This window comes from Oryctolagus cuniculus, chromosome 16 (assembly GCF_051225735.1).
Source record: "Oryctolagus cuniculus isolate XC-2025 breed Fujian yellow rabbit chromosome 16, ASM5122573v1, whole genome shotgun sequence".
Taxonomy (NCBI): domain Eukaryota; kingdom Metazoa; phylum Chordata; class Mammalia; order Lagomorpha; family Leporidae; genus Oryctolagus; species Oryctolagus cuniculus.
This window is the reverse complement of record NC_142882.1, coordinates 13,131,711-13,150,857: the sequence shown is the minus strand read 5'-3', so window position 1 is coordinate 13,150,857 and position 19,147 is coordinate 13,131,711. Positions and strand designations below refer to the sequence as shown.

Genomic DNA, 19,147 nt, shown 5'->3' with positions numbered 1-19,147 from the left:
AGACAAGACCAATGAGTTCAAGTGATGTGTTGCACATCATGGGGAGCCTGGGAACAGCATGCAGTTTACTTGCAAAATGTCTGAGGCCGTTGACTTTAATGTGGTTAACCCAAAAAATTGAAGAGGATGAGAGGATGTGAGGTAAACACATGGCAAAGAGCTGGATAAACTGATTCACAATGTGCACAGATATCAACTCATTCACTTGGAACCATAAGTCTAGACAATTTAAAGTAAACAATTAAAAACAGGTAAGAAGATTATTAATTAAAAAGATAGAGGAAACAGCACTCTGGCCTCAGAATCAGCCCTTAAGGCACACAGATCTGGCTGAAAAGCCCATGAGAGTATTACAGGCATGGAAAGCCAAAACACTCTGGCAAAAAAAAAAAAAAAAAAAACCTACATGAAAGATCTCTGCGAGTGAGATCCCAGTGAAAAGAACAGGTCATCAAAGAAGGAGGTACCTTTCTCTGAAGGGAGGAGAGAACCTCCACTTTGACTATGACCTTGTCTAAATATCATCAGAGTTGGAGAACTCAAAAGGCTTCCATAGCCTTGGTGACTCATGACAAGAGCCTAGGGTGAGTACTGATGCCATTAACAAGAGTGTCCATTTGTTAAGTCAACAACAGGAGTCACTGTGCACTTACCCCTCATGCGGGATTTCTGTCCTGAATGTGCTGTACATTGTGATTTAATGCTATAACAAGTACTCAAACAGTATTTTCACTTTGTGTTTCTATGGGGGTGCAAACTGTTGAAATCTTTACTTAATATATGCTAAACTGATCTTCTGGATATAAATAGAATTGAAAATGTATCTTGATGTGAATGGAAGCGGGGAGAGAGAGGGAAAGGGGTGGTTTGGGGGTGGGAGGGAAGTTATGGGGGGAAGCCATTGTAATCATAAGCTGTACTTTGGAAATTCATATTCATTAAATAAAAGTTTAAAAAAAGGGTAGAGGAATATTGTTTAGAATGTTTCCTGTAAAAAGTGAGAGAAAATAGACAGCCTGAGAAATCCATGTTTGATACAGAACAGAATTCCTTTCACTTGTCACATGGAAACCATACCAATGCTAAATGCTTGTTAAATGGGGAGAACCTCAGGGAGGTGGGTAACTGGATAAATTGTCTGGAGGGGTATACATGGTGAAAGAATTGGTCCCCTTTTCTGAATATGCCCGTTCATTCTTAATCATGAAGCCAATGTTCCCAGCAGCGTTCTGTAGACTTGAGATTGATATTAGATACAGCAATGAAGAGACTGGGTGGGGAGCACAGAGTCATCAATGATAGACATCAGCCCTTGACTTCTTTCCAACTCATATGTGGAATGATGCAACTAGATATTTTGTTGATCCTAGCATCGACTCTTTCTAAACTTGCCAAACACACCAAGAAGTCCCCTGGAGTAACACTTAACACTTTGTACACAGTCCAATCATTCAGTGGTCCCCAGTGCTTTGTTGGACCTTGATGAAATCATACAAGGAGGAGAGGAAAGAGAGTCCAAAACATGTTTTTCCAACATGTTTTCCCCAATAATGGAGGGTGACAGGTGCAGGGCCCCAGGGCTGGGTGATCCCTTGAGTTACTGTGTGGGACACAGTGAAGCAATGAAAAGGCTGAGCTGCAAGTGCTCTGCTGATCACATGGACACCAAGGGCAATGTCTCACTGCATGGACTTCCTTAGAAATAACTCCCTGTAGTTGCTAGTTGTGCCCCTTTCTGACTCACTAGACTTGAAGACAGCGATACTGGGATTTGGCAGTGCCCTGCACAGAGAGCGATTCTCTGCAGGGGATTGAGCCTGCTGACACCTGCCAGCTCCTTGTTCCCTAACCTCAGCTGATGTTCTGGGCTTCATCTCTGCATTGTGAAAACACTGGCAAGATGTAGTCTGTGAGCCTTCTGTGCCTACTCCTGCATACTATACACACTTTACAGGGCATGACTCACAGGGCATGCCATCATTACCTTAAGCCAAGTATCAACCAAGACGGAGACCTGATCTTGGGTGGCTTTTTCCCTCTCTACTATCCAGAAACAGAAACTGAAAAGGTGCAGATATCTTTTTTACATCGTCCCCAGTATAAAACTGTTGTTTCGTGGTAAGTTCAAGATCGTGCATATGTGTTAAGTCTGGTTATTCTTTTTTTTTTTTAATTTTTGACAGGCAGAGTGGACAGTGAGAGAGAGAGACAGAGAGAGAAAGGTCTTCCTTTGCCGTTGGTTCACCCTCCAATGGCCACCGCTGCAGCCGGCGCACCGCGCTGATCTGTTGGCAGGAGCCAGGATCCAGGTGCTTTTCCTGGTCTCCCATGGGGTGCAGGGCCCAAGCACCTGGGCCATCCTCCACTGCACTCCCTGGCCACAGCAGAGGGCTGGCCTGGAAGAGGGGCAACCGGGACAGAATCCAGCGCCCCGACCGGTACTAGAACCCGGTGTGCCGGCGCCGCAAGGTGGAGGATTAGCCTATTGAGCCACGGCGTCGGCTCAAGTCTGGTTATTCTTGAATGTGAGTGTATGTTACTATGTCTGTGTTTAATACTTTCTGAGAATGCTGGAAGGTATGCAGAAAGTGGCATAAATGCCAATAAAGAAAGGCATAGGTTCCCTCCACTCTTGTTCCTTCCACACATTCCTGTTCATTTTTCCATTTGTTTCTTAGTCTTTCAGGGACAGAGCAGTGACATCAATAGAAATGTGCCCACTCCATGTAGCCCTGGACATCTTGGGATGAGTCAAAATGTGGGGACTCCAGATCCCATCCCACCTGCATGCATGGAGTGGGCACAGGTGTCCTGAGACACTGAGGCCCTGGTCTGGGGTCAGCGTTAGGATTAAGAGGTCATTCTGGGTGTCAGTGCTGACAAGAGCATTGTTGAAATGTACTTGATAGTGAATCAATGTGTGTCTGAGATGTGCCACCATAAACAGACTGTGACAGACTGTGTCTCACCACATGTCAATAACTTAGCCCCAACAGACTGCAGGCATTAAGTCTCTGAAAGTCACAAGGAGAAAGGGGTTTATCTTCCCCAATTCTTTCACTTGGATCCTGATGGTTCTCCAGGAATCACACAGAAAATTCTGGGCTTGACGTACCTGTGCAGCATGTGTTTTAGTAACTTTTAACATGGATGTCTGAAGAGGATTAGAAACAAACATCCTGTCTCTGCACCCTTGTTGATGGTGACAGTGGAGTGTGTTTCTGACTCACTGCAGAGAACCACATGCTCATGTGTTCAGAAGAGGGTGAGGCAGAGAGCTGTTGGTTTAAATGGTGTGTGTCTGGCTTTTCCATGCTTTTTGGAATTTAAAGCTTATCCACTCAGCAGATTGCCATGCAGTGTGGGCAACTGATAATGGGCCTGGCAACCTCTGAGGCACAGGGTTACCATGTAATCTCTCATCTCAGGGACACTGGGAGACAGTGAGGACCTGTCTTGTTCATGATCTCAGGGTGAGGTCAGCCCACGCCAAAAAGAGGAGGACAGGCTTTGCCCTGCCTTCTGTTCCCCAGGTAGAAAAGTGTCTGGTCACCCTTGTTTGTGCAGACATGCCAGCCTTCATGTGCTTGTCACACTCTAAAATAAAATTATATATGCTTTAGTCTCCTTTAGTTAATATGGGCCAGATGATTAATTCTTTGTGGACTTTGGCTTCAAGCTCCAGCTTCAATACAATGACTGAACTCCCTTAAAGCTGATGGAAGATGTGTTGTTATTTGCCTAAAAGGAGTTATTTTATGTGCAGATCCCACACTTGTTTACCCAGTGTTTGGCCTTTAATTTGGCATTCATTTTGCGTGACTGTATGTAATACTCTAATGATCAATTTCATTTAATAAACTGCATATTTCTCTGAGATGATTGGGGTACATCATTGAATAATGAGATAAAGTCTTTTATCAAGATTTTTAAAAGAGTTACCAACTCATTGCTGATAAACCTGTTAATGTTCATCACCCACTCACAAATCCCCATAGTCCTTTTCAGTGTCTCTACATTTTTCATTCTTTCCCTCCTAGTCCATACCACCCATCTGTCTTGTGTGTCTGAAGATCAGTCTGTTATAGCCCCTCCATGTGAACTGATTCATACCCCTTGTGGTCTTTTGTGACTAACATCTTGCAGTGCACCATGTTTTCCTATTTTATCCATGTTGTGGCTTGCAACAACATTTAGTATACTTTTCTCAAAATATCTTAATATCTAGGTCTGCTTTGGTGTCAGACACTCCTGTTTACTTAAAAAAATAACTCTGCATGCCAGGTTCTGTACTTAACAACTCACAACTTTGCATTCAGGAAAAAAAAGAATTAAGCTAGTCAACTTTCAGCTGATAGCACATGCTGTAAATAACCCAGGGTGAATGCAGTATGCCCTTCACAATGAAAAATTCTATTACTAAGACTAAATGTGTAAAAGAAAAAAAAGTTTATTCAATGGTTTTAATTTATTATTCAAATAAATAAATTTAAGCTATGGACACATGACAGTAGCATGATTTCTGTGCCAGGTTGACTTCATTTTTAACAAGTAAGTCCTCGACATATCTGAAAATCTCCTTGGATTAAGTGTGTCTAGAATACTGACTTTTACCTGGAGGACAAAATTAAATTTTAAACTCCTCATATAAGAACAACATGCACAACACTGTCTGACCCAATAAATACTGTTCAGCTAAAAATAAAGCACTGTCAATTAGAAACTTTTTGAATGTGTTTATAATATTGAGGATAAGGATAAATGACAAACTCTTAATTAAGCCCAAAACAGAAACATAATATCCAATGCAAAGTAACTAAAGGAATGATTGGATGAATATATTGAGTCCCAGGTAACTTATTAACATGTATGACTTTTCTTAGCTTTCAAATTATGGAAGCAATGTAATAAGTTATAAAAGTTCAAAAGAATTCCAAGGGAAGAAGATAAAAGAAATCCATAGTGAGGAAATAGACCATCCACTCTCTCATAAAATGTGAGAGTTCCTAAATTCTCAGAAATCCTATTTTCACTTAAGATATATGTTGTGATTATAGAGTAAATTGAGATTATGTTATATCAAAGATTAAATGAAAAAAGAGAAAGGAAGGAGGGATAATTAAGGGAGGGACATATGGTTATCCTCTTAGAATATCTATGAAATATATGAAATCTTTGTATTAATAACAATTTTAAGAACATATATAGAAAACAGGAGGCAAAATGCAAGTGTAAAATATGAAATGACAAATGTGAATTCAATAGAGAAAAAAATAAATGGAAACTAAGCAATCATCAGCAATTATCTGACAGATTTCAGGAGTCAAATGTTTACATTCAAGGAAAACAAAATGTTAAATCTGATTTGAGCAAAGCAAAATATTAGAGTAGAAAATTAAAGTGAGGACTAGGGAAAAACAGCTCAGGTGGCCCTGAGAATGTTCTAAAATTTTGGACAACAGATGAGTCAGGTGGTATTCAGCCTACTCCAGAAATTACTGAAAACAGAAATGCTTGCTCCTGGGTGTTGTCCTTAGGTTGAACACATCAAAGATTCCCTAGAGGGTTCATGAAGGTGAGAGTGATCATAGACATGGTTTGCTTCAGAGGAGTCCAAGGACCTTGCCAGGATCTTCTAGAGCCCTTGGAACCTCCCTCACACCTCCTCCATGTGCAAGAGCTGTGGCACAACTGAGTGGAAGCCTGAGTCTGACCATTGCTGCTTCAGGGCGTGGCTGTGTTGTTGCTCTGAATTCCATGCTCTGAACCTTCTCCCTGATGCTGCCCCTCTTTTTAGGTGGCTGTGGAAGAGCTACCAATACGTGCTGGCCTTCTGCTTTGCCATCCAGGAGATCAATAAGGACCCCCAGCTACTCCCCAACCTGACCCTGGGTTTCAAATTCTTCAATGCCTTTGCCAGTGAACAGTATACCTTATTGAGCTTAGTGTATTGGTTGGCTGGGATGAATCTGGCTTTTCCTAACTACAGCTGCCATAAACAAGGAAGACATGTTGCCGTCATTGCTGGAACCACATCAGCATTGTCCATTGAATTTGGAACACTTTTGGAGCTCTACAAAACCCCACAGGTAAATGAGTTGTGAATTTGGAGAACAATAGTTGAATCTCCTCCAACACCATTCTCTCACCTCTGAAAAATGGAAATGGGGCAGCCGAGTGTGCATATTCCACCATGGTATAGGAGAGATCCCATGGATTTTTCAGGGACATGAGGTTATTAACAGGGGAAGGATAAGGAATAAAGGCAAATAGCAGGGTATGTTGACCATATTCCTTTTTTTTTAACAGGCAGAGTGGACAGTGAGAGAGAGAGACAGAAAGGTCTTCCTTTGCCATTGGTTCACCCTCCAAAGGCCGCTGCAGCCAGTGCACTGCGGCCGGCGCACCGCACTGATCTGATGGCAGGAGCCAGGTGCTTATCCTGGTCTCCCATGGGGTGCAGGGCCCAAGCACCTGGGCCATCCTCCACTGCACTCCCTGGCCACAGCAGAGAGCTAGCCTGGAAGAGGGGCAACTGGGTCAGAATCCAGTGCCCCAACCGGGACTAGAACCCAGTGTTCTGGTGCTGCAAGGTGGAGGTTTAGCCTAGTGAGCCGTGGTGCCGGCTGACCATATTCTTAATATTCCTGTCTAGGGCCTGTGTAACCATCTCCCACCTGCTGGAAGCATTGACTATCTAATAGTCTCACCTCTATGCCTCATAAAAAATGTCCACAGCACTCAGACATGCCCCATCCTAGGCCAGCACTGTCTCAGGTGGCACCCAGAGATCTAGGACTAATGGATATGGGGATCTGCCTCTTGGTTCTCTTTGGGAAAACACTGAGTGTAACAGTGAAAAATTATTTTTAAAAAGACTTCTATATTTGTTTTTCTAAATGGCAAAGCAATAGAGAAAGAAGGAAAGGCACATACACATACACATACACACAGAGGTGGGGTGGATCTCCTATTCCACAGGGTCACTCCCCAAACTCCCACAACAGCTAGATCTGAGCCAGCCAGCAGCTAGCAGCCAGCAGTCAGCAGCCAGCAGCCAGCAGCCACTATCTCCTTCCAGTTATACCACATGGTAGAAAGGTGCCTAGTACTTGTGTAACACATTGCTGAATGCTCAGGCACATTGGCAGGCAAGTAGATCGGAAGCTTATTAGCCAGGACTTGAACTGACAATTTAAAATTGGATGCTGGTATCATCATTGATAGGCTAACACACAGTGCCACAAGGCTGGCTCCACCATGGAGTGTTGAGACTCATATCCAGTTATACTGGAGCTCAACCAATCATGTTTTCAATCCTAATTAGTCACAAGCACACAGATTGATTTTTTTCACATTCTCAGTGGCCATGCCATATACAACTCTACATATCAAACATGTGGACATTGAATCCAATCTTCAGGAGACAGCGAAGCAGCCAGTCAGACAAGGGGCTCCAATATAACCAGCTCTGCTGGTTTGCTCACCAAATGTCTGCCATGATGTTGGGCTGAGTCTGCCAGAGCAGATGTGTAGAACCAGGAAGTCATTCCACATGAATTCCATGACCCAATGACTTGAGACATTATCACTTCCTCCCTAGGTCTGCACCAGTATCTAAAAAATACTTCCCCAGGGACACACTACACAAGAAAATGTGCCTGCCAAACATAGGCCACATGGTGAGCGGAAGTTTCTGTTTTGGAAAAATTATTTTGCCCCAAATCAAAGAGGGTTGGTAATTGTATTCTTGGAGACAATGCAGGATTCCTGTGGTAATCCGTGTACACCAAATACCAAGAGATCAACACAGTAGAGATTTCTGTCTAAAGTTATCTACCATGGAGAAGGTGGCTCTGCTCCACCAGTCACCCTGGGCAAGGATGTGGGAAAGACCACTGGCTGGGTGAAGCAGCATCCAAAGTTTCTTATTCCTCAGTCCCCACTGCAGGGCATGAAGAGCATACAGAAACTGACAGATTTTCTTTAAAGCTAAGGATGAGGAGTCACATTTATTAACCTAAAGTAATGTGCATGTGAAGCATGGTCTTCTCTGTGGTCAATATAGCAAGATTTTTCATCTCACTGCACTTTTTCTTTTCACACAATAGTAACCTACTTAAAGCTCACCTTGGGGAGATTTTTTTTCACTCACTTCCAAGTGAGATAAGACAAATCTCACAAAAATGTGATCATGTTTTTCTTTGCTTTCAGCTCACCTATGGCCCTTTTGATCCCATGCTAAATGATAAGGACCAGTTTCCCTCACTCTATCAGATGGCCACCAGTGACAGCTCTTTGGGCCATGGAATGATCTCCTTGTTGCTGCATTTTGGCTGGATGTGGGTGGCTCTCTTTGTGTCTGATGACATGAAGGGAGAGCAGTTCCTTCAGTACTTTGAAGCAGAGATGCTCAAGAAAAGTGTCTGTGTGGCCTTTACAGTGAAGCTCCCTGTCACAAAGAAGTTGTATGGGGATAGTGATCTCACTTTCATGAGTAGCATCAGAGCTTCATCTGCAAATGTGCATATACTCTATGGTGATGTAAGAGGTCTCATCATTGTGGATATTTCAGTGAGGTCCTTTTTAACCATGGGGAAGGTGTGGATCTTGACATCAAAGTGGGATCTTGTTATGTCTGAGACAAACCACATGTTGCACTCTCTACATGGAGGCTTCTCATTTTCACCCCACAAGGAAGAAATCCCTGGCCTCCAACATTTTGTCAAGATGGCAAACCCTTCCCACTACCCAGAAGACTTTTACTTTAGTAAATTATGGCTTTTCCATCTGGACTGCTCACTTGCAGGGTCATTTTGTGGACGTATTGGAACCTGCTCACGAAATACTTCCTTAGAGTTTCTTCCAGGACATATTGACCTGTTGACCATATCTGACTCCAGCTATTTAGTCTACAATGCTGTCTACACAGTGGCTCATGTCCTCCATAAAATGCTTTTGGAGAAAGTAGAAATGGGATCTCCAGGAGAAGCAGCCCAGCCCATGATTCTTCCCTGGCAGGTAAACCTCCCTTAGAACAGAACAAGCACTGGCCACTTGATGGAATCTAGAGATGTTTTATTGAGGTACAGCATCATGACCCTGCTTTTCATCTCAAGTTCAGAGAGATTAGGTACAAAAGAATGTGGGCTCTTTCTTTTGGTTAGTGGTATATCTGTGATTGTTGGCTTTGGCTGGAAATTTCAGTCACTGTAGATTTTGAATGTTTACTTTCTAATCAGAAATCATATTAGGAAAGTTTCTAATGCTGGCTGAAATACTGTAAAGTATACAATGAAACACATGAGTAAACAACAGATAAAAAGTTGTCATTCCCTAATATTCTTTGGAATTTATATAAAGCCAAAAAAGACATATTGACCAATTATTTTTCATTTCTATTCATTTTTCATTTGTAAAATTTAACAATTTTGGCATCCTGCTACGTGTACATCACATGTAGATATTTATATATATTCATATATACAGCTTTTTCTTGGAATAGGACTATTAATTTAAAAAGGTGAGGGATTAATGACAATGTTCCTAATAAAGGGAAATTAGGGTATATATCATATACATGGTATGTTTCATGGAAACAACATGCTAGGATATCATCACAGTGTTTGTACTCTGTATATTAACTTGAACAAATCAGAAAAACATCTGATGTTTCTTTCCTGGGCCTGCAGTATCTCACTCAGCATAGTGATCTTCAATTCCATGTATTTTGTTGCAAATATTGATCAAATCTATAATTGATTAATTATACATAATATAAATTAATTATATACATTATGTAATTATATAATATAGAGAAATTGCCAATCAGACAGGTAGAAAATTTCCAATCCATAATTTATGGTCCTAATTAATTCTCCACAAAAGGGAAACCAAAGAGTTTCAGTAGGACCCAGTGAATTTTTAGTGCATCATTTTTTCTATGCACATATGTACTTGTTAATTCAATATATCAATTTATGATCACTACAGCTATTTCTTTATGTTTAAGCTGTTGTCTGGTGGTGCTCATTCTAGAAAGTCAACTTTAGCACTGATGCTAAAAGACATCACAACACATTAGATGAGTCATCATCTGAGATTTGCAGGTGGAACCTGCTATATTGCAGCTGAGAAATTCAGGAAGTGTAATAATCAAGACTTTCTATTGATGCCTGTAGATCATGAAACCAATTCATCTTTACAAACACATGATAAGCACAGAGCAAGCGCCATAACTCTGTTATTCCCATCTGCTCCTTGATCCAACTGGCTCTCTGTGGCATCTGGTTGGGAACCTATCCTCCTTTTATTGAGTTAGATACACACTCTGAGCTTGACCACATCATCCTGGTGTGCAACAAGGGCTCGGCCACTGCCTTCTACTGTGTCCTGGGCTACCTGGGCTCCTTGGCCTTGGCCAGCTTCACTGTAGCTTTCCTAGCCAGGAATCTGCCTGACACCTTCAATGAAGCCAAGTTCCTGACATTCAGCATGCTGGTGTTCTGCAGTGTCTGGGTGACCTTCCTGCCTGTCTACCACAGCACCAAGGGGAAGGTCATGGTGGCCGTGGAGGTCTTCTCCATCTTGGCCTCCAGTGCAGGGCTCCTAGGCTGCATCTTTTTTCCCAAGTGCTATGTTATTCTTATTAGACCTGAGAAGAACACTTTGAAAGGCTTAAAGAAAAAAGCAAGTTCTAAAGGATTCTAAATTTTTTCCACTTGTTTTATTATCATATATTTAGAGTTTAGTACCAAGAATCCACTCTGAAATAGCATTCCAGAAATATGGGGGAACTAAAATTGATTTTTCCTTTAAAAACTTATTGTATTGGACATTATCCTAGCATTCTGAGTGCATGGCATAAATTTCTACCTTTGGCTTTGGCTCCTGACATGGACGTCTGACTCCTGGGGACCCTGGAAGGAAGGGTTGAATCTTCATGTTAACTTGGTCCTGGCCACCTATGTGAAAAACTGGGGTCTGACTGCCTGTTGTTGGTTGTAGCCTCAGTCCAGGACAGGCATGGGGTTGTGTTTCTCTCCCTCTCAGAGTTAGTAATGGATTTTAGAGAAAAATTTTATATTGAGTAAAAATAAATTATGATGTAAATTTTCATCCAGGCTACAACGACAATGTTATTTTATATTAAAAGGCTATCCCTGAAATGGTGGAGACTGAATTAATTTATATTTTTATCAATGTACAGACAATGTAATTGTTCATATTTGCTAAGACATCTAATTATACAAGCTTTATGTTCTGTTTGCCCTGGCTATTGAGTGCTTGACATCTCTTTGTTGACATTGTCATTTAAGTGAGATTCCTTTTCCAGACACGGGAGGTGCTTGGTCATACAGTGTTCCTCTGTAGAGATATTGTGTTGCCCAAAATATCTTAATAAATTCTCATTGTTGAGCTATTTTGAAATGATGTCTTTATCAAACATATATGGAATATTCATTTAAACATGGCACCGAATCATTAACTGTATGTTCTTTCATCAATATATTGGTTTTTGTTTTTGTCTTTGTTTTAAGTTTTATTTTTTCACTTGCACATGCGATACAATGTTGTTTTTATTAATGTGAAATTCTCATAGCTAAGATGAACCAATTTTAAACTGGATAAGTCAAAAGCATTTAAGTACATGCATATTCATATTGAACATTCAGATTGTGCATAGTATGTTCACACATTCGTGCAATAGTCTTCTCTAAGTGGATTGAAGACATTTTCATCACCCTATAAAAATTTCTTTATGCAATAAGAAGTCAGTTTCAAACTCATATCATGCAAGCAATCATCTTCTTTAGTTTCTCTGAGCTTACCTTTTCTGAATAATTCTGATCAATATGTAGCATAGGAGTCTGGCTTCAAACCCATCCACATTGCAGCAGGCATCATTTATTTCTTTTTCAAACTGTATAACTTTCCATCTTACAGATTTTTATCATTCTGTTTTACAATTTTATTGATTCATTTTATTGCTCAACCTAGTAATATTTTATTTGTTATTTTGAGATAGTATAGTTTTAGTTTGCATTTGACTCAAAGGCTTAATGCTGCACTACATAAAGTGTTCAACAAATACCAAGAAAGAAGACCATAGTTCTGCAGGAATATAGGCAGGGGATGTAAATGATAATCCAATGAAAAATGTTCAACTTCTCTTATATGTAGCAAATTTTAAAATAACTTTTGAACATTCATGCTATGGTAGTGTGCAGTGGAAGGTTTCTGGCACATAACAAACCTTCCCAGGCAGACGAATCAATTAATTCACAAGCTTTTATTGGGATTCCGCTCCTGGGCAAGGTTTCCCAGCCCCAACAGAGCGTCAGAGGTTGGAAGGGCTCCTTTTATAGATATAGGGCATAGAGGTTAAAGGTTGAGGCAGGTCTGATGCTCGTGGGTTGACCTTTAGGCAACCGGTGGACCTTCACAAGGACTTTTCTTTCCCAGAAGTGCGGGTAGGGTCTCTCCATTCCCAGAAGTATAGGCCTTCTCTCCTTGTGGATCCCAAAGCTACCATGTAGTTCTTAATAATTTATTCCACAAAGATTTAAAACTAAGCATGGCAAAACATTGTATTTTCAACCAAAATGATACACACAGACAGTTTACTTTCCTTTAATTTATTTTTATTTCATAGCCAAAATGAATTTTTCTTTTATTTCCCCAGAACACTTTTATTTAAGGTATCTAAACTTCAAACATTTCATAAATACAACCTTAGGAACATTGTGAATCTCCACATCCTTCTTCCTCCTTCCTCTCCAATTTCCATTCCTACTTTACACTGAGATCTATTTTCTTTTTTTTAACTTTAATTTAATGAATATGAATTTCCAAAGTACAGCTTATGGATTACAATGGCTTCCCCCCCATAACGTCCCTCCCACCTGCAACCCTCCCCTCTCCTGCTCCCTCTCCCATTCCATTCACATCAAGATTCATTTTCAATTATCTTTATATAGAGAAGGTCAGTTTAGTATACATTAAGTAAAGATTTCAACAGTTTGCATCCACATAGAAACACAAAGTGAAATATACTGTTTGAGTACTCGTTATAGCATTAAATCACAATGTACAGCACATTAAGGACAGAGATCCTACATGAGGAGTAAGAGCACAGTGACTCCTGTTGTTGACTCAACAAATTGACACTCTTGTTTATGGCATCAGTAATCACCCTAGGCTCTTGTCATGTGTTGCCAAGGCTATGCAAGCCTTTGAGTTCACTGATTCTGATCATATTTAGACAAGTTCATAGTCAAAGTGGATGTTCTCTCCTCCCTTCAGAGAAAGGTACCTCCTTTGATGACCTGTTCTTTCCACTAGGATCTCACTCGTGGAGATCTTTCATTTAGGTCAATTTTTTTTTTTGCCAGAGTGTCTTTGTTTTCCATGCCTGAAATACTATCATGGGCTTTTCAGCCAGATCCGAATGCTTTAAGGGCTGATTCTGAGGCCAGAGTGCTGTTTAGCACATCTGCCATTCTATGAGTCTGCTGTGTATCCCCCTTCCCATGTTGGATGGTTCTCTCACTTTTTTATTCTATCGGTTAGTATTTTCAGACAATAGTCTTGTTTATGTGATCCCTTTGACTCTTAGTCCTATCATTATGATCAATTGTGAACAGAAATTTATCTCTTGGACTAGTGAGATGGCATTGGTACATGCCACCTTGATGGGATTGAATTGGAATCCCCCGGCATGTTTCTAACTCTACTGTTTGGGGCAAGTCAGCTTGAGCATGTCCCAAATTGTACATCTCTTTCCTCTCTTATTCCCATTCCTATATTTTAACAGGGATCACTTTTCAGTTAAGTTTCAACACTTAAGACTAACTGTGTATCAATTACAGAATTAAACCAATAGTATTAAATAGAACAAACAAAAATAATACTAGGAGGGATAAAGTATTAAGTTGTTTATCAACAGTCAGAGCAAGGACTGATCAAGTCACCACTTCTCATAGTGTCCATTTCACTTCAACAGGTTTCCTTTTTGGTGCTCGGATAGTTGTCACCGATCAGGGAGAACATATGATATTTGTCCATTTGGACTGGCTTATTTCATTCAGCATGTTTTCCAGATTCCTCCATTTTGTTGCAAATGACGAGATTTCATTGTTTTTCGCTGCTGTATAGTATTCTGCAGAGTACATATCCCATAATTTCTTTATCCAGTCTACTGTTGATGGGCATTTAGGTTGATTCCAGGTCTTAGCTATTGTGAATTGAGCTACAATAAACATTAAGGTGCAGACCGCTTTTTTATTAGCCAATTTAATTTCCTTTGGGTAAATTCCAAGGAGTGGGTTGGCTGAGTTGAATGGTAGGGTTATATTCAGGTTTCTGAGGAATCTCCAGACTGACTTCCATAGTGGCTTTACCTGTTTACATTCCCACCAACAGTGGATTAGTGTCTCTTTTTCCCCACATCCTCACCAGCATCTTTTGTTGGTAGATTTCTGAATGTGAAAAATTCTAACGGGGGTGAGGTGAAACCTCATTGTGGTTTTGATTTGCATTTCCCTGATTGCTAGTGATCTTGAACACTTTTTTAGGTGCCTGTTGGCCCTTTGGATTTCCTCTTTTGAAAAATGTCTATTGAGGTCCTTGGGCCATCTCTTAAGTGGGTTGTTGGTTTTGTTTTTGTGGAGTTTCTTGATCTCTTTGTAGATTCTGGTAATTAATCCTTTATCTGTAGCATAGCTTGCAAATATTTTTTCCATTCTGTCCGTTGCCTCTTCACTCTCCTGACTGTTTCTTTTGCAGTACAGAAACTTCTCAATTTGATGCAATCCCAAATGTTAATTTTGGCTTTGACTGTCTACACCTCTAGGGACTTTTCCAGAAACTCTTTGCCTGTGCCAATATCTTGCAGGGCTTCTCCAGTGTTCTCTAATAATTTGATGGTGTCAGGTCATAGATTTAGGTCTTTAATCCATGCTGAGTGGATTTTTGTGTAAGGTGTAAGGTAGGGGTCTTGCTTCATGCTTCTGCACAGGGAAATCCAGTTTTCCCAGCACCATTTATTGAATAGACTGTCCTTGCTACAGGAATTGGTTTTAGATCCTTGATGAAATGTAAGTTGGCTGTAGATGTTTGGGTTGATTTCTGGTGTTTCAATTCTGTTCCATTGGTCTATCCATCTGTTTCTGTACCAGTACCATGCTGTTTTGATTACAACTGCCCTGTAGTATGTCTGAAATCTGGTATTGTGATGCCTGCGGCTTTGTTTTTGCTGTACAAAATTACTTTAGTTATTTGAGGTCTCCTGCATCTCCATATGAATTTCAGCATCATTTTTTTCTAGATCTGAGAAGAATGTCTTTGGTATCCTGATTGGAATTGCATTGAATCTATAAATTGCTTTTGGGAGAATGGACATTTTGACGATACTGAATCTTCCAACCCATGATCATGGAAGATTTTTCCATTTTTTGGTATCCTCTTCTATTTCTTTCTTTAAGGTTTTGTAATTATCATCGTAGAGATTTTTAACATCCTTAGTTAAGTTTATTTGAAGGTATTTGATAGTTTTTGTAGTTATTGTGAATGAGATTGATCTTAGCAGTTCTTTCTCAGCCATGGCATTGCCTGTATATACAAAGGCTGTTGATTTTTTTTGCATTGATTTTATATGCTGCCACTTTGCCAAACTCTTCTATGCATTCCAAGTGTCTCTAGTACAGTTCTTTGGATCCTCTAAGTAAAGAATCATATCGTCTGCAAAGAGGGATAATTTGACTTCTTCCTTCTTAATTTGTATTCCTTTAATTTCTTTTTCTTGTCTGATGGCTCTGGCTAAAACTTCCAGAACTATGTTGAATAGCAGTGGTGAGAGTGGGCATCCCTGTCTGGTGCCAGATCTCAGTGGCAATGCTTCCAACTTTTCCCCATTCAATAGGATGCTGGCCATGGGTTTTTCATAAATTGCTTTGATTATATTGAGGAATGTTCCTTCTATACCCAATTTGCTTAGAGTTTTCCTCATGAAAGGGTGTTGAATTTTATCGAATGCTTTCTCTGCATCTATTGAGATGATCATATGGTTTTTCTTTTGCAGTCTGTTAATGTGGTGAATCACATTGATTGATTTGCGAATGTTGAACCATCCCTGCATACCAGGGATGAATCCCACCTGGTCTGGATGGATAATCTTTCTGATGTGTTGTTATATTCTATTGGCAAGAATTTTATTGAGGATTTTTGCGTCTATGTCCATCAGGGATATTGGTCTATAATTCTCTTTCAATGCTGCATCTTTCTCTGGCTTAGAGATTAAGGTGATGCTGGCTTCATAGAAAGAATTTGGGAGGATTACCTCCTTTTCAATTGTTCTGAATAGTTTGAGAAGAATTGGAGTGTTCTTCTGTAAATGTCTGGTAGAATTCAGCAGTGAATCCATCTGGTCCTGGGCTTTTCTTTGTTGGGAGGGCCTTTATTACTGTTTCAATTTCTGTTTCAGTTATGGGTCTATTTAGGTTTTCTATGTCTTCCTGGTTCAATTTAGGTAGATTGCATGTGTCCAGGAATCTATCCATTTCTGATAGATTTTCTTGTTTGCTGGCATACAAGTCCTTGTAGTAATTTCTGATGATTCTTTTTATTTCTGTGGTGTCTGTTGTTACGTTTCTTTTTTCATCTCTGATTTTATTGATTTGGGTCTTTTCTCTTCTTTTTTTTTAGTTAGTTGGGACAATGGGTTTTCAATTCTATTCATTTTTTCAGAAACCAGTTCTTCTCTTGGTTGATTTTTTGTAGCATTTTTTTGGATTCAATCCTGTTAATTTCTTCTCTGATTTAAATTATTTCTCTTCTCCTACTAGATTTGGGTCTGGTTTGTTGCAGATTTTCTAGGTCCTTGAGATGCAGTGAAAGCTCATTTATTTGATGCCTTTCCAATTTCTTGATATAGGCATCTATTGCTATAAACTTGCCTCTCAACACTGCTTTTGCCGTATCCCATGAATTTTGATATGTTGTGTTGTTATCCTCTTTTACTTCCAGAAAGTTTTTGATTTCTCTTTTGATTTCTTGAATGACCCAGTGTTCATTCAGGAGCATGTTGTTTAGTCTCCATGTGTTTGCATACTCTCTAGGGTTTCCTGAGTTGCTAATTTCCAGCTTCATTCCGCTGTGGTCTGAGAAGCTGCATGGTATAATTCTAATGCTTTTGAATTTGCTGAGACTTGCTTTATGGCCTAGTATGTGATCAATCCTAGAGAAGGTTCCATGCACTGCTGAGAAGAATGTAAAATCTTTAAATGTAGGATTGAAAGTTCTGTAGATATCTGTTAGATCCATTTGGGCAATAGTGTCAATTAAATCTGCTGTTTCCTTGTTGATCTTCTGTCCTGTTGATCTATTTCTTTTTTTTTTATCTGTACCCCCATATTTATTGCCGCTCAATTCACAATAGCTAAGATATAGAATCAATCCAGATGTCTATCAGTTGAAGACTGAATAAATTACGGTATATTACACCATGGAATACTACACAGCAATTAAAAAAAAAAGGGAATCCTGTCATTTGCAACAAAATGGATTCAACTGGAAACCATTACACTTAGTGAAATAAGCCAGTCCCAAGAAGGCAAATACCATATGTTCTCCCTAATCTGTGGTAACTAATATAATAGAGTACCTAAAATGTAATCTATAGAACTGAATTTGGCACTTTGAGATGTGATGACTTTGAACAGCCCTTGTCTCAACAATTGAGGAACAGACTTCTTTTGCATACTATTCGTTGAACTCTTTAACTTAATGTAAGGTTAATCATAGGTGTATAGGGCTGGCGCTGTGGCTCATTTGGTTAATCCTCTGCCTACAGTGCCGGCATCCTATATGGGCACCGGGTTCTAGTCCTGGTTGCTCCTCTTCCAGTCCAGCTCTCTGCTGGGGCCCTGGAGGGCAGTGGAAAATGGACCAAGTGCCCGGGCCCAGCACCCGCATGGGAGACCAGGAGGAAGTGCCTGGCTTCGGATCGGTGCAGCACCAGCCATGGTGGCCATTTGGGGAGTGAACCAACAGAAGGAAGACTTCTCTCTGTGTGTGTGTGTGTCTCTCTCTCTCACTGTCTAACTCTATCTGTCAAATAAAAATTTTTTAAAAATTAGGTGCATAAAGATAATTAAAAATAGATCTTAGTGAAAAATAATAATGGGAATAGAAGAGGGAGGAGGAAGAAGGATAGCAGGAAGAAGGTGGGAGGGAGGGTGGGGTGGGAAGAATGAATCACTATGATGCTTAATTTGTATATATGAAATGCATGAAGTTTCTATACCTTAAATAAAAGGTTTCTAGTTTAAAAAAAGACTAGCTTCTTTAATTTAGCATAATCATTTTGAGCTTCACCCATGCTGTGGCATGTATCAAGTATCTAGGTTGTTATTGCTGAATAGAATTCCACTGCACAAATATACCCATTTGATTTATTCATCTACCTGAATAGACCTTAAATTGCTTTCAGATTTTATTATTATGAATAATATTATCAAAAACACATCTCCAGCTGGCGCCATGGCTCACTAGGCTAATCCTTCTCCTGCGGCGCTGGTACTCTGGGTTCTAGTCCTGGTTGGAGCGCCAAATTCTGTCCCGGTTGCTCCTCTTCCAGTCCAGCTCTCTGCTGTGCCCCAGGAAGGCAGTGGAAGATGGCCCAAGTGCTTGGGCCCTGCACCTGCATGGGAGACCGGGAGGAAGCACCTGGCTCCTGGCTTTGGATCAGTGCAGTGCCAGCCGTAGCAGCCATTTGGGGGGTGAATCAACGGAAGGAAGACCTTTCTCTCTGTCTCTCTCACTGTCCAACTCTGACTGCCAGAAAAAAAAAAATCTCCCCAGTTCTTATGTGAACCTATGTTTTTATTTCTGTTGGACAGATTTCTTCTATGCTTTTTAAGATTGTCTTACAGTATACTGAGTTGAAAGAAATATTTAGATATTATTAATATAATATCTTTTAGGTATATGATTTGCAAATATTTTCACCTAGTGTGTAACTTTCTTTTTTTTTAACTTTTATTTAATGAATATAAATTTCCAAAGTACGGCTTATGGATTACAATGGCTTCCCCCATACCGTCCCTCCCACCCACAACCCTCCCCTTTCCCACTCCCTCTCCCCTTC

General features: G+C 40.2%; 1 pseudogene; it reads left to right on the top strand.

The window, feature by feature from the left end:
* The first annotated feature begins 5,963 nt into the window (after positions 1 to 5,963).
* Positions 5,964 to 19,147, top strand: part of LOC149121500 (vomeronasal type-2 receptor 116-like) — a 44,564-nt pseudogene continuing 31,380 nt past the window's right edge.